Source organism: Mustela nivalis, assembly GCF_964662115.1.
Source record: "Mustela nivalis genome assembly, chromosome: X".
In the NCBI taxonomy this organism is placed as follows: Eukaryota; Metazoa; Chordata; class Mammalia; order Carnivora; family Mustelidae; genus Mustela; species Mustela nivalis.
Window position 1 is genome coordinate 3,117,320 of NC_139040.1, and position 16,303 is coordinate 3,133,622.

Here is a 16,303-nt window from a genome sequence, read left to right on the forward strand (position 1 = left end):
AAGAACTGGAGGTCAGTGAAGCCCAAACAGCCGTTGCCATGGGAATGAAATGGCATGTTGGGGGCGTGGTCATGATGGAGGCAACCCTAAGGGGTGCCTCCTTTATTCCCTAAGAATCAGAAAATGATTCTTAAATAGCAAAAGCCCCAGTCTGGCCCTTTCAGTTCAGTTGAGAAAACAGAGCTAAATATGAGTAGTGACTTGCCCCAGACTCACTGGATTAGTGACAGGATTCAAGAATTTTTAGTTCCCAACTCTCAGTCCCATGTTTTGTCCATTGTACATATTGTCTTGAATCTCTGTATTATAAACCCAGTGACAGGAAGAGTGTACACCCAAAGTTGAGTTTGGCAGTATCCCTCCATTTTCTTTATTGGCTCACACAGCAACCCTGCCTCCTGACCCACCGCAGTCCTCCTTTAGGTAGCTGGTGGTGGGGTTGGATGGGAATAGCCATACTTGAAACACTAACTGGCACTTTCTAAAGCCAATCCTCGTACAGTGTGATATTTTAAAAACTAAGCCACAAGGAAAATAGAAATAAGCTCTATCATACAATCAATAAAAATCATCCTGAGAAGGGGGTGGGCAAAGAGAGAGTGGGAGAGGGACAGAAAGAAACTCTGGCTTCTTTATAATGTGGGGTGTGATTTTTTTTTCCTAATACAAATTGGTAAAATATGCCCCCTGGTGAAAAAACTTAGTTCCACTTCTAGAAAGAATACATAAGTGGTTTTGGCTGGGGTTATCTAGTAAAAACTCTTCCTTCAGGAATCCCTGGGCCATGAAATGCAAGTTTTGTTGTCGTTGGCTTATTTGTTGATGTCTTTTCCAACAGAAAATTAATTTATTTCACAAACTCTAATAAAATGCAAGTTTTACTGAAGGGTGACAATTTTTCTTCGAATCTAATAAAATGCAAGTTTTACTGAAGGGTGACAATTTTTCTTCGAATCCAGCCTCTTTTCATTATCTCATCTGCACTGGCCTCCAGACACCAGCAGTGCACAGAACAGTGTGCCTGCTGGTTCAGTTTACAGAGCCTATTCACAGTGTACAATTTATATACCAGGTAAATTTTATAGGTGGAAAAACTCGGGCCAAGGAAAATTTTGAAGTTGGTTGAAGGCGTCACAGCACCTCCTGTCTCCCAGCTCTCAATCACTTTACTAAAATTTACATCAGGCTACCTCTCCCAATGCTGTCATCCGTTGGAAAGCTAAGCTGGGATCTTAGAGTTGGTGAAGGGACTTGCCAATGGCGCCAGGGAATACTTGGGGCCCATGGAGGAAAACTATGGTCACCCGGCTGTCCCCACAGAATCTGAAGCCCAGGAGTTGAGAACTGTAGAGCACTAAAGGGAGCCCTGGGGTATCTTCTAGGAAAGGGAAAGTAGATACTGGGAAACAGTGAAACAGGCCCCATCACTTGCCAAGCATGGTACAGGTCAGCCTAGAAGCCCGAAGCCCCTGGCACATCACAGGGTTTTTACTATGAAGGGAACCCGTGAGGAGCGGCTGACCACCAGTTGCCCGTGCCAAAGAGAAGGATCCTGGTCCAAGAGCTTTCCAGACAGGCCTGCCACCACAAAGGCAACCTGAGGACTGACGGGACAGGCCCACACCCCAAAACAGACATACTTTGTGCTCCACAAGGGCCAGGTTTGGAGTACTTGTGATCCGTCGGTGAACAAAGAAGTCAGTGCGCAGCGAGGAGGAAGTGAAGCAGGGTCTCGCGCAGACCCTGAGATGCCGAAACACCGCAAACACCGCACACGGAGAGCCTGCGGGCCACTGGGCCTGAGACCTCGGAGTCCGCTTTCCACGTGGTCCTCCGCAACGCCACGTGGGCCAGTGGAGGGCGCGTGAGCGCGGCCCGCCTCAGTTTTACTGGGCCGTGATTGGTCTAAAGACAATTCCAGCTCTACGCAGGAGCAGCACCGCCTTCCGGCCAGCCGAGGGCGGGGCCTGGACGGGGGGGGGGGGGGGGGGGAGGAAGTCCCGCCCACCAGCTGCAGGGCGAGGCGAGACAGGATGGGAGCCTGAGGCCCAAGGAATGTTAGCGCTCCGCCACCAAATGGGGTCCCTGGGTTGAGATCTGGGTCTCCGAGCTCTTTCATTCAACAAAGCTGACCCTCGCAGCCCAAGCTGTACTCCTAATATCCGTTGAATGAAGTTAATACATAATTGATGAATAAGCAAGAGATAAGTACCAGTGAAACCCAAAGTTCTAGCAGATTCACAATGCGAAAGAGCAGTTAAGTTTTGTTTGGAATCATTTTTAGCTTTGTTTTCCTACTGTCTGTATTTTCTTTTGCTGAGGTATAATTGACGTATATAACATGAAGTTTGTTTCAGGCGTAAAACGTAGTGATTGCTGTTCTCCATTTTTACTTTTTCATTTCCCATGAATGAGTTGAAAACAGAAACATTGGAGAAAGGAAAAATGGAGTAGTAGCAGGTAAATGAAATCTTGAAGAAGCCAGACCCAGAGGACCTGGTGGGCACCATGTGAAAAACATAGAAAAGACAATAAAAGACAAAGCATGCCAGCCTGGCCACGCAGAGCCAAGGACTTCCAGACTGAGCGGTGCCAGACTGCTCTTCCCAAGCCTGTCGAGGAAGAAGACACCAACCACCTGCCTGCAGGGAAGCAGTGAGGGCATGTGGGTGCACTGAAGCTGTGGCTGTGCATGAGTATGGGTGTGGCAGTTGTGTGGGTTTGTGTGCAATGCTGGAGAGATAGTTTCCTCCCAACCCGGGAAACCTCTCCACAGAGGCTTAAGAGAAAGCTAACAACTGTAACACTGAATAGGTGTGAGACCAGAATGTGCTGCTTGTCACAGGTAACCAGCTGAAGGGATTGCAAAGACAGAAATCTCATCTAGCTAAGTGGATACAAAGCATTACATCTCATAGGCTGAATAATTTGCAGTCAGGAAAAAGCCAAAGGCAGGCTCATCTCCTCCCAGAAAACTGGAAGACAGGACATTATTTTCCTTGAGGATTACATTGCAAGAGTTTGGCTCCCAGTCCCCTGAAGGAACTTTCTTGAGTTGTGAGGAGACAAGGAGGCTTAGCCCTTAAAAAATTTACATACATTTGAAAGGACAGAGAAAGAGAGTGTGAAAGAAAAGAAAAGGAGGGAGTCTCTTCCAGTTGCTTTTCCACAGGGAGAATGTAACTTCTTATTTTTAATTTGCATTTGCCCTTATTATATCAAATTGCTAAAGGCCAAGGTGTGTGTGTGTATGTGTGTGTGTGTGTGTGTGTGCCTGTGTACATGTATTTGCACCCAAACACACACATGTGAGAACCTGCCGCTAAGACAAATCTCTTTGCTGGCTCCTTTGGCTCCCAGAGTGGTTCCCCTAAGAGTGGGTATAGAGCTGACCAAGTTCACTTTAAATGCCTAAGGGCCAAGCCAGGTGCTTTCCCAGCTTGTCTCCCACCCTCTAGGCTCTGAGCATCCCACTATGTGAAGCCCTAGGAAATCTAGATTTTGTTGCAAGGAACTATGTCCAACACTCCCCTGTAGTGCACAGGCTGGTACTGCAGGCCCAAGGAAATCAGAGTGGGTGAAAGAGCAACCAGCTTCTTGGAGAAGCCCATCCAGGCAGGCCTATCAGTGGGCCTTTGTCAACTGAGAAGGCAAAAGTTTACACCACAAAATAGCTGCTCTTTCAGAAATCATGATTTACTGAAGTTGTACACTCAGTCCTCTGATTCCAGGTCAGGCTGAGATCTGACTGTGAGAGAATACTAGTGAAAAGATTTCCCCTAGGAAGTTCTGCACCAAGAACAGCTGCCCATCACCCACTTTACCTTAACTTTAGTGCCTTGTGCTTTTTCTGGACACATGGCACTAACATCTGCCTTTCCACATATCCCAGGGCCTGGTCAAGAAAGCCACCATTCTCTACCTCTTCTCTCAAAAAAAGCCCTCAAGCCCCACTAGACAAAGTGGAGCAAATGTTGTCTTTGGGAATGTGTGGGCCAAGGGAGGCTCACAGCATCACAAAAGAATCACAAAAATAGTTACTGGAATCACAAACTGCCAAGTGGTTATCCTGTCTTTATTCCCCAGCTCCAGAAAGAAGAAACTCAGTGCCTCCCAAGACACCTGACTTGCTTTTCCAACCTCTGTAGTAGCAGAGGTCAGCCTAACTATCCCCTCTGCTCTGTGGACGCTGGCCTCTATTAACCTTGCCAGCACTTGTTGGTGACCACATTTTACTGCTGGAACATGTTCCTCTGTCAACAAGCCCCTCAAATCTTCTCTATGCAGGTGCTGCCAGATCTTCTCTGTACTGTCTTGGGTGGATTTTTAGAGCCATGTGTGTGTCCCCACATTGGTCACTGTGGCATCTCACCTACGCATTGACAAAGCAGACACAGAGGGCCAGTGGGGAAACAGCTGGATTACCACCGGAAAGAGCTGGACTTGGAGCCAAAGCCTGGATATGAATCTGGGTTCCTCCACCACTTCCTAGCTGTGGGACTACACACAGGTTGGTGCCCCTTTCTGGCCGTTAGTTTACCTTACCTGGAAATGGTTTGTTAGGAGAAGTTGATGACCTAATAAATGGCAAGGTTATAATGTGGCACAAGAGAAAGAGAGCTGGGCTGGGAGTGACTCTGTTGCCTCTTATTTACCCAACTGTTGGTGTCAGAACTACATGTGGGAGGGACTAACGGGAACTCTCTGCCCCTTCCGGGATATGCAAAGAAAAGCGGCAGTTGAAGAACTGTCTATTTTTTTGAGAGTATACTTCCTTTTCGAAGAACCAAGTCATTTCTTTCTTCGTTTTACAATCTCAGCACACCGCTTAGGTTGTCTTTATTCCACCGGCAGCTTTGTGATCTGTGGCAAGAGAAGGATTTCGAGGATGAAACACAACAGCAAGACTCCCACAGGTGTCGCCTGACGAATGGCTTCAGGAACAGGCTATGTAGCCTGAGGAAGAAAAGAGCAGGGAGAGCTCTGCCTTCGGGTATTTGAAGCGCTTTCACAGGGAAGGAAGATGAAATTAGGAGTGAGTAGAAAGCAGAAGGGGCTGGAGAACCAGGACGCAAGAACATAAGCCATGGGAAGTTTGTTTCTTTTCATTCTAAAGAATCGCTTTCTACCTGTTGGCCTATTAGAGCTGAGGTACAAAGCTATCTTCACCCTTGGTGGATGTTCACGCTGTTCTGGAGGATGTATTGCTTTTAGATGACCAGGGCCTTCTTCCCAAAATCAGATGATTTTGTGCTCTCTAAGCCCATGGTGAGATCAGGCATATTTTTTTTATAGCAGCTAGTACAGATTTGTGTATACAGTTGGGTTTAGCTGAATGAGTGAATGAATCTTTCTTTCTTCATATAACAGGGAAAGCCTGTGATGGGGTCTTATCCTTGGCCCCTGACTCGGGGATAGCGATGGTGTCCCACAGTAAAACATTTTTGCATGTAAATAGCACTTAAGTCTTCATGGTGGTTGTCAAACAGTGATGTCCTGAGAGAAGCCAGTGCACCAACCTGGAAACATTTTTATGATAATCATCTTCCTACAGAACTCGGAGCTTCAAAAGGAGGGCATTCAAATATCCCCCTAGAATGTTGCAGGTGGAAGGAACTTTCAAGATCACAGAATCCAACCCTTTCATTTCCCAGATGGCAAAGCCAAGGCTCTGGCTGGGGGGCGAGGGGAGGAGCATGTCTTTCCTGGCCTAAGGCCTGGCACATGTTAAGTACCTACCAGAGCCTTGCTGGCTACCTGCTTGACAGTGGGCCAAACAAGGCAATAGCAGAGTGGGGTGAGAAATCAGCCTTATCCTTCACCCAGACAAGGCAGCAGGGCTTAAACTAGACACAAGGGCAGCTGGAAGATGACACAGCAATTTAGACAGGAGCTGGAAATGAAACGGTGACATGAGATGACTAAGAACACTAGCCCACATGTCCCTCAGAGGTGACATGGAAGCCCAAGGAAGGACCATTTTTGTAGAGGAGGTGCTGGCAAATAAGCAGGGCCCACAAAACCAAGCCTAGTCTCTGCTCTGCATGGACAACACCCCTTCTGGGGATGCTGTGTCCCAAATTTACAAATCCAACAGCTTTCAAGGCTCCCTGAGTTTGTCTTCACTTGGAATGTGCTTCTCACTGATACTTTCGAAATCCTGCCCATCTAATAAGTTCAGCTAAAACGCCACCTCTTCTGAGAAGGATTTTTAAATGCCCAAGTCCTACTTCTTTATCTCCAAGACCCTAGTTGTCCTCTTCTTCAACTTACCTTAGTCTGCTTTGGACCAGTTTGGCGTGCTGGGTCTCTCTCCCTTGCCCAGATTGTCCTTCCCACTGTTCACTTACCAAACTCAGAGAACTTGCTTCATGCATACTTGCTGCTTCTCCAGTCCCAGGGATTATAGGTGCTAAGAGATCCCAGCAGAACACCCAGAGAAAGGGAGAGCTGAAAAAGAGGCTTGCTGCCTACCCGAATCCCCTTCACAAAACAGCACTCTGCCTCTGACAAGGCCCAGAGGAAGGAGGGAGCAAGGAGGGGAGGGAAGGACACGAAAAGAAGGGAGAGGAAAAAAAGAGAGAGGGAGAGGGGTGGAAAGAGATGGGGAAGCATTATTGAGAACTGAAAAAAACCCACACAAACTTTTATTATCCAGAGAGCCTCCTAGGGAGAGAGACACACAAAGGGTGGTGGAGTGGTGGTGGAACAGTAGACCAGATTCCCCATGTGAGGGGGAACACTTCACAGTTCCGTCCATTGATTCAACCATTTGTTCAATAATTGAGGGCCTACTATGGGCATGGTACTGTTTTGTTTCGGCTTTTGGTGGTATGGCCTAGTGGTTAAGGATACACAAGGGTTCAAATACCAGCTAGTCGTTTACTAGCTATGTGACCTTGGATAGGTTACTTAACTTCCCTGTGCCTCAGTTTCTTTATCTGTGAAATGGGATCATAATGGTACCTTCCTTAAAGGCTCTTGTGAAAATTAAGTGATTTAATTGACACCAAGTGCTTTGAACAGTGATCTGCACAAAGCACAAAGTCTATGTTAACCTTGGCGATTGCTTCAGGCACTGCAAATATATACATCAGTGAAAAAAACTGACAAAAATTTTTGCCCCTATTGAGCTTAAATCCTAATGGAGAGAGATAGACAATGGACAGAAACAACAAAGGAACTCAATCACATTAGGAGGTAATAAATTATGCATGAAAAAAAAAGTAAGTCAGGGAAGCTGGGAGTAGGTAGGTGCGGCCTTGCAATTTTAGGTACTGTGGTCACTGCGGGCTTCGCAGAGAGACCTTTTTGTCAACTGCATCAACTTGAACCTGCAGCTTGGGGTGGGGCCATCTCACTATCCAAATCTCACCAAGGCACCCAAGGTTGCTTGTGCTCAGGAATGTCTTTTGGGACCAAGAAAAGATCTTTCGAGGGAGTTCTCAGAGACCAGGTGCCTTGAGGGTGAGAAGCTGTTTGCTGTTGAGTTAGAGGAGGTGCGGAAGTCTGCAAGGTAAACAGTTGCGGCCAAGTTTGGCTGCTGCTGGGCCTCTGAGGAGCACACTGGACCCTTGCAGCTGGCACAGAGGTGGCTGAGGGAGCCAGAGCCCTTCATTAGCCCTTAGCTAATGAAGACCTGCAGTGCAAAGCTTGGCTCAGCCTTTCCACTCCCTGGACCTACATCACTTTTTCCCTAAACTCAGCTTCCTCTTACCTGGAAGGTCTGGTGGAACAGACTGGGAGGGCCCTGAATTCTTTTTTTTTTTTTTTAAGATTTTATTTATTTGACAGACAGAGATCACAAGTAGGCAGAGAGGCAGGCAGAGAGAGAGAGAGAGGAGGAAGCAGGCTCCCTGCAGAGCAGAGAGTCCGTTGCGGGACTCGATCCCAGGCTCCTGGGATCATGACCTGAGCCGAAGGCAGAGGCCTTAACCCACTGAACCACCCAGGTGCCCCGGGCCCTGAATTCTTAATGATGCATGAAGTACAGCAGGTTTTGCTGTGGGTGATTCAGAGAGAGTCCTTTCTGGTTTTCTTGGAGGCAGTGACTCCAGGAAGATCTATAAGCTCAAGGTATCTCCCAAGGGCAAGGTTTCTTATGAGAGGCCTCTCAGTTGGCACCCCTGCAACTCTAGTCACACAGGTCATCCTCAGAAGCCACTTTGCCAACCCCAACTCCCCCTTTTCACTTTTGGACTCCACAACTCCCCTTCATTCTATCCCAGTGCTGCTTGCAGAGGCTCAAGAGGTAGCTGTTTCACTTTGGAGTTGTTTCCCTGCTGTTGGATTATAAATTTCTCAAGGTCATGAATGTTTTTGAGAAGGTGACAAATTCTAGAAGCCTCCCACTGTAGCATGCATTCAACCATTTATTTGATAAATACTTATTGAGTACCTACCAAGTGCCATGCATTGTTCTCGATGCTGAGGAAGCAACAGTGAAGAAAACAAACCAAAGATCTTTCCTCACAGAGCTCATATTCTACTGGGACAAACAAGCAAAGAACATAATACATACATAAGACAATGTCAGCACAGTGAACGCTGCCATTAAGAAGAAATAAAGCAAAGTAAGGGGACTAAGAATGATGGGGTCCTTTCCAGTCATCGGGGACAGAGAAGGCTTCTGAGGTGGTGACATTCAAGCTCAATCTGAATGAAGCTATGGGCCAAGCCATGTCCCAGGCAAAGGAACAGGGAGGGAACAGCAAGTACAAAGGCCCTGAGACTAAGAAAAAATGCTATTATAGTATTATCAACTAGCTACTACAGAAATTTAGGTCAAAAGAGAGAACATGTCTTTTTCAAAGCATATATCAAGGAAGGAATGAATGAGTGAGAGATCTTCATATCAATGGATTACCACTATTAATATTTTTATGTATTTTCTTTCAGATATATTAACATATGGACACATGTACATACACTGTTTTTCTTTAATTGTTGCTCTGCAAACTTTTTTTTTTTTTTTACTAACTGGAAACAAGGACAATTTCCAATGTCCATAAACATTGATCTACATTGTCATTTTTTTTTCAACTTAATGTTTGTACCAATTTGAAGTATCTTTTTATTTATTGAGGTATAATTTACTTAGTAAAATTGATCCTTTTTAGGTAGACAGTTCTATGAATTTTTACAAACTTAGTAAGTCGTGTAGGATTCACCATCAAGAGAGTGAATTTCCAGGGGTGCCTGGGTGGCTCAGTCATTAAGCTTCTGCCTTCGGCTCAGGTCCTGATCCCAGAGTCCTGGGATGGAGCCCCGCGTTGGGCTCCCTGCTCAGCAGGAAACCTGCTTCTCCCTCTCCCATTCCCCCTGCTGTGTTCCCTCTCTTGCTGTATCTCTTTCTGTCAAATGAATAAATAGAATCTTTAAAAGAGAGAGAGAGAGAGAGAGAGAGAGAGAATTTCCCTATTATCCCAAATAGTCCTTTTCTGCTCCTTTGTAGTCAAATTGCTTTCTCCCACCTGCAGATCAGATTCCTGGCAAGCAGTTGTCTGATTTCTGTCAAAATAGTTCTGATTTTTTCAGAACGTCATATAAATGGAATCACATAGTATGGAGACCTTTGTGTCTAGCCTAGTTCTCTTAGAATAATGCTTTCGGAGGTTCATCCACAATCCTGTTTATCAGTAATTTATTATTTTTATTGCTGAATAACACTCCATCATATGGATGTACTGCAATTTGTTTATCCATTCACTAGTGGAGGGATACTTGGGTTGCTTCCAGCTTTTAGTGGTCACAAATAAAGCTATTATAAGCATTCATGTAAAGATTCTTTTCCAAATGATTATGTCTTTATTTCTCTTGGGTATATACTTAGAAGTGGGATTGCTAAATTGTATGGTAAAAGTGTGTTTAACTTTGTAGGAAACTGCCAAACTTTTGTCCAAAGTATCTGTACCATTTTGCATTTCCACCAGCAAAATATGAGAAGTCTAGTTGCTCCACATGGTTATTTACTTTGTAAATTTTTAGCCACTGTAATAAAAGTGGTTTTTTAAAAATTGGTTTTTCAAATATTGTTTTAAATTTTATTTTATTATTTTTACTGAAGTATAATCAACATACAGTGTTATGTTTGTTTCACCTGATACAATATAATGATTCAATGTTTCTATGCATTACTCAGTGCCCCATGATAAGTCTATTCTTAATCCCCTTCCCCTATTTGACCCATTCTCGCCACCCACCCCTATTTGACCCATTCTCGCCACCCACTTCCCTTCTGGCAATAGCAGTTTGTCTGTTGTTTTAATTCACTTTTTCTCTAATGATTAATGCTGTTGAGCTTCTTTCATGTGCTTATTTGCCATTCTTACTTCCTCTTTGGTGAAGTGTCAGTTCAAATCTTTGTCCATGTTGTAATTAGACTGTTTGCTTACTGCTGAGCTACATTAATTTCCTAGGGTTCCTGTAACAAATTAACACACATTTAACAGTTCAAAACAACCAAAATAAATTCTCTAACAGTTCTGGAAGGCAGAAGTACAAACCGAGTCTTATGTGTGTCAAAGTGTCAGCAGAGTTGGTTCCTTCTGGGGGCTCCAAGAGAGAATCTGTTCTTGCCTCTTCCAGCTTCTAGTGGCTGCTGATCATTCCATGGCCTTGTTGCTCCAGTCTGTGCCTCTGCGGTCCCATTGCCTTCTCCTTTTCTGTAGTCAAATCTCCTCCTGCCTCCCTCTTATCAGGACATTTGTGATGACATTTAGGGTCCATCCAGATAGTCCAGGATAATCTCTCCATCTCGAGATTGTTAACTTCATCACATTAGCGAAGTCCCTTTTTGTCACATAAGGTAACATTCATAGGCTCCAGGGGTTAGGACCTGCATGACTTTGGGGAACCATACAAACTTAGAGACTCTTTCAGATTTTGATTCACTGTCTTTTATTAGATATGTGCTTCGCAAATATTTTTTCCCTGCCTGTGGCTCATCTCTACATTTTCTCAACAGATCTCTTGAAGAACACAATTTTATAATTTTTGTTTTGATGAAGTCCAATTTATATATGTCATCAAATTCTTTTCTATTATGGCTTATACTTTGTTTATCCTCTCAAAATAATCTTTGCATAAGCCAAGGTCTTGAAGATTTTCTCTTATATTTACTTCCAGAAATTTTATAGTTTTAGGTTTTACATTTAAGCCATTGAACAATTTTCAGTTAGTTTTTTGTAAGTGGTGCAAGACACAGGTCCAAATTCATTACTTTGTATGTGAATGGTCAATTGTTCCAGGACCATTTGGTAAAAAAAAACTATTCTTTCTCCTTTGAATTGCCTTTGTACCTTGCCAAAAACCAGTTATATTCAGTTGATCTACGTGCTGGGTCTTTCACCATACCACCTTGTCTTGATTAGCATAGTTTTATAATAAATCTTGGAATTTAACAGTATGAATACTCCAACTCTGTTCTTTTTTCAAAATCATACTTTTGCTATTTTTTTGCTACTACATAGAAACACAATTGACTTTTTGTATATTGGCCTTGTATTCTGTTCCAGTAGCTTTTCTGTAGATTTCTTGGGAAATCTACATACACAATCATGTTGCCTGTGAATATAAACAGCTTTATTTTCTCCATTCCAATCTGAAGCCTCCTATATCTTGTCCTTGCCTTACTGCATCAACCAAAGCCTTGGAAATGATGTTGAGTACGAGTGATGACAGTGCACATTCTTATACTCCAAATCTTATTGGGGAAGCATTTGGTCTTTCACTGTTAATTATGATGTTAGGGATGTACTGTTTGGGTTTTGCTGTTGTTGTTGTTGTTGCTGCTGCTGTTGTAGATGTCCTTTTTCAAGAAGAGAAAATCCCCTTTTATTCCTAGGTTGCTGAGAGTTTTATTACAAATGGATGTGTCATCATGTGATTTTTGCTTCTTTAGACCGTTAGTGTGATGGATTACATTGATTTCTTTTTGAATGTTGAACCAACTTTGCATTGCCAGAGTAAACATCACTTGTTTTTTTATATATTATTTGATCCATATATTTTATGGATCAAATATATATCTGATATATATTTTATCCATATATTTTATGGATCAAATAATATATTTTATATATTATTTTATATATTATATGATCTACTGTTGTTGAAGATTTTCTCATTCTGTTCATAAGACATATTGGCTTTTAGTTTACTTGAGTTTTTTTCTTATACCGTGTTGTCTGGATTTGGTGTTGGAGTAATGCTGGCATCATATAATACTTTAAGAAGTATCCCCTTGTCTTCTCTTTTCTGGAATAGTTTTTGTAGAATTGGTATTACATATTCCTTAAATGTTTGGTAGAAGGTGAAAGTGAATTCATGTGCTTGAATTTGTGGAAAGATTTTAACTCAATTCCCTTCAATTCACTTAGTAGGTGTAGAGTTTCCTGATTGTATCTTTTCAACTTCTGTTTCATTGAAGTTGTGAAATTTATGGGCACGGAGTATGGTTTGTAGTCCCTTATTATCCTGTTAATGTTTATGGTATATTGTTATTGTTAATGGTTGTCTGATAGCACATTATGTAAAGTAAAAATTTATTTAACCATTCTGTTGTTGTTGAACTTTTAGGTTACATTTCACCATTATAAATATGATCAGTATATATGTATATACATCTTTATAGAGATGTCTGATTTCTTTAGATAAATCCAGCAAGCAGACCTTATATTTGTCTGTATTGCCCCATAAAAATCACCCCTAAACTCAGTGGTTTAAAACAACAAACACTTATTTATGGATTTAAAAGATTGTATTTATTTATTTATTTATTTGAGAGAGAGAGAGAGAGCACACAAGCAGGGGGACAGGCAAAGTGAGAGAGAGGGAGAAGCAGGCTTCCCACTGAACATGGAGCCTGACAGACCAGGGGCTTGATCTCAGGACCCCAGGATCATGACCTGAGCTGGAGGCAGATGCTTAACCAACTGAGCCACCCAGGCACCCAAACAACAAACATTTATGGTCTCATAGGTTGTGTAGGTCTGGAATCTAGGTGTGGCTTGACTAAGCCTTCTGGCTAAGGGTCTCTCACAGGGCTACAGTCAAGTGTTGGCTGGAGCTACAGTCATCTCAAGACTTGACTGTGGGAAGATCTGCTTCCCAGCTCACTTACATGATTGTAGGCAGGATTTCATTCCTTCTAGGCCATTGCACAGAGGGCCCCAGCTCCTCACTGGCCAGCCATTGACCAGAGGCTGTCCTTAGTTTCTTCCCACATGAGCATCCCTGTGGGGCAGTTCACAACATAGCAGGCGACTTCCTTCAAAGAAACAAGGGACTGAGAGACCAGGAAACAGCCAGCAAGACAGAAGCCACAGGCTTTTTGTACCTACTCTTGGAAGTGCATCCCATCACGCATGCCATATTCTATTTATTAGAAATGAGTCACTAAGTCTGGCCCACATTTAAGGAGAGGGGATTACAAAAGGCCATAAATACAAAGAGGTAAGGTTGTTTAGGGAGCATTTTATTATTTTTTTTTAAAATTTTTTTTTTTACTTTTTTATTTTTATTTTTTTTATGTTTTATTTTTTTTTAATTTTTTATTTTTTATAAACATATATTTTTATCCCCAGGGGTACAGGTCTGTGAATCACCAGGTTTACACACTTCACAGCACTCACCAAAGCACATACCCTCCCCAATGTCCATAATCCCACCCCCTTCTCCCAAACCCCCTCCCCCCAGCATTTTAGAGCTTTCAAGAGTATGTAGAATCTTTACATTGTTTCTTATAAAGAACTGTGATTATGGGTTCAATTCCAGCTCTTTCTTTCCTGTTCTTCAAATGACTAGTTTTTACAGATAATTTAAAAATAAAATAATGAGTCAATAGAAAATATTTATAATATATGTGTAAATAAAGGGGGAGGGGGTTTGGGAGAAGGGGGTGGGATGATGGACATTGGGGAGGGTATGTGCTTTGGTGAGTGCTGTGAAGTGTGTAAACCTGGTGATTCACAGACCTGTACCCCTGGGGATAAAAATATATGTTTATAAAAAATAAAAAGTTAAAAAAAAAAAAAAAGAATAGTAATTCAAGGATGCCTGGGTGGCTTGGTCATTAAGTGTCTGCCTTTGGTTCAGGTCATGATCCCAGCGCCCTGGGTTCGAGTCCCACATTGGGCTCCCTGCTCAGTGGGGAGCCTGCTTCTCCCTCTCCCACTCCCCCTACTTGTGTTCCCTCTCTTGCTGTCTCTCTGTCAAATAAATAAATAAATCTTAAAAAAAAAGAATAGTAATTCATTGAACACCCATGTAACTACTACTCAGTTTATTTTTTAAAACATATATCTCTTTCCTTTCCATCTCAGGACTAACCAATATTCTATTTTTTGGTTTTTGTTTATTATCCCCTTGATTTTATTTAAATAAACACCTATAGTTATTTTAATACAACATATTACTGAGTTTTGTTTGTTTTTAAACGTTGTACTGTACTGCATGTATTGTTGTGACTTTGCTTTTTTTGCAAGAGATGCTCCTGAGATTCATCTATTTTATTGCATCTAACTGCATTTATTGTATCTACTATATAGGATCCCATTGTTATACAACTACTATAATTTATTAATGCTTCCTATTAGTAGTAAATATTTGCTATAACCAACATGTGTGTGTCTCCAGGTGCACATGTACACAGGCTTCTCTTGAAGAAAAACATTGCCATTCTGATGGGTATATGTTATAGACTGAATTGTGTATCCCCCACCCCATTCCTATGTTAATATCCTAATCCCCAGTACTCACAATGTGACTATTTGGAGATTGGGTCTTTAAAGAGGTAATTAAGGTAAAATGAGGTTATTAGGTGAGCCATGATCCAATATGACAGGTAACCGTATAAGTAGAGATTAGGACACAGATAACATTTAAAGACCACCAGGGAGGACACAGTGAGAAAGTGGTCATCTGCAAGCCAAGGAGTGAGGCCTCAGGAGAAGCTGATCCTGCCAGAACCTGAATGTTAAACAAATTTCTATTGTTAAACTCACCAAGCCTGAGGTATTTTGTTATGGCAGCCCTAGGAAACCAGTAGAGTGTGGGTCTTTTGCGGTCTTTGTAATTTGTGTTTATTGAGTTTGAACATCTTTTCATACGTGTATGGACTATTTGGCTTCCTCCCTCCTTGAAATGCCTAGTAATGTCATTTGCCCATTTGTTGTTATTGTTGTTGGGTTATTTGTCTTTTCCCTGTTCTTTTATTGACCATCTTTCTTTATGTATTCCAGACTTGAACCATTTGTCAACGTATGTATTATAAACTATTCCTTCTCCAGTGTGTGGCTTCTCTTTCTACTCTCTTGATTTTTTTTACCATCCTCACTGGTCTATGCTGGAATATCTTGTGTATTTTTTTAATTTTAATAATATAGTGAATCCATGTGACCCCACCACCAATCACAAACTAGAAAATGAGTGATAACTTACATTCACCAATGGCCTCATCACCTATTCCATCCCTCTGCCATTCATTTTCTCAACATAGCTAACACTACATGCCAGGGTTTGTTTTATGCTCTTTATAGGTATTTATTCTTTCAAACCTGACCATAACCCTGTGAATTAGCTACATTTTACACGAGGCCACAGCAGCATAATCTTAAATTATTTGGCAAGGTCATGCCACATTTGATGACAACACCAGGATTTGAACCTAGGCTGTCTGTTCCTTAACCATTTTGCTATATTGCCCATTGTTAATCCCTATACAAAATGTGGTGTATCTCATTTAACTGCTTTTTAAAATTGGTGTTACCTATTAATGTTTGTCCATATAACCAACTCTTTAGTTCTGAAGTTTTATTAACTTTATTAGAAGGCAGCATACAATATGTGATTAGTTAGTTGAACAGAAGTTTTTTGTCACATATTTTAAATTATCAATTTCTTTATGGTTTTTACTTTTTTGTATCTTATTCAAGAATTCATTCCCAACTCCAAGGTTTTAAAGATCTGGTCTTGCATTACCTTCTAAAAATCTATAGCTTTGCCATTCAATTTTGTGATTTAAAAAAATTTTATTTTGAAATAATTTTAGATTCATAACAATTGGAAAAAATATTACAGAGAGTTCCTGTACTCTCCATTTATCTTCCACAAATGATAATAGTTACCTAGACATAGTTAACAATTATCAAAGCAAGGAAATTGATGTTGTGTGTCATACATAGTATCACAGTGTGATACAATTAACGAAACCACAGATCTTATTTAGATTGTACCACTTTTTACGTACAAGCTTTTTAAATTTGGGCGTACAGTTCATGAAATTTTTAAAATTTTATTTATT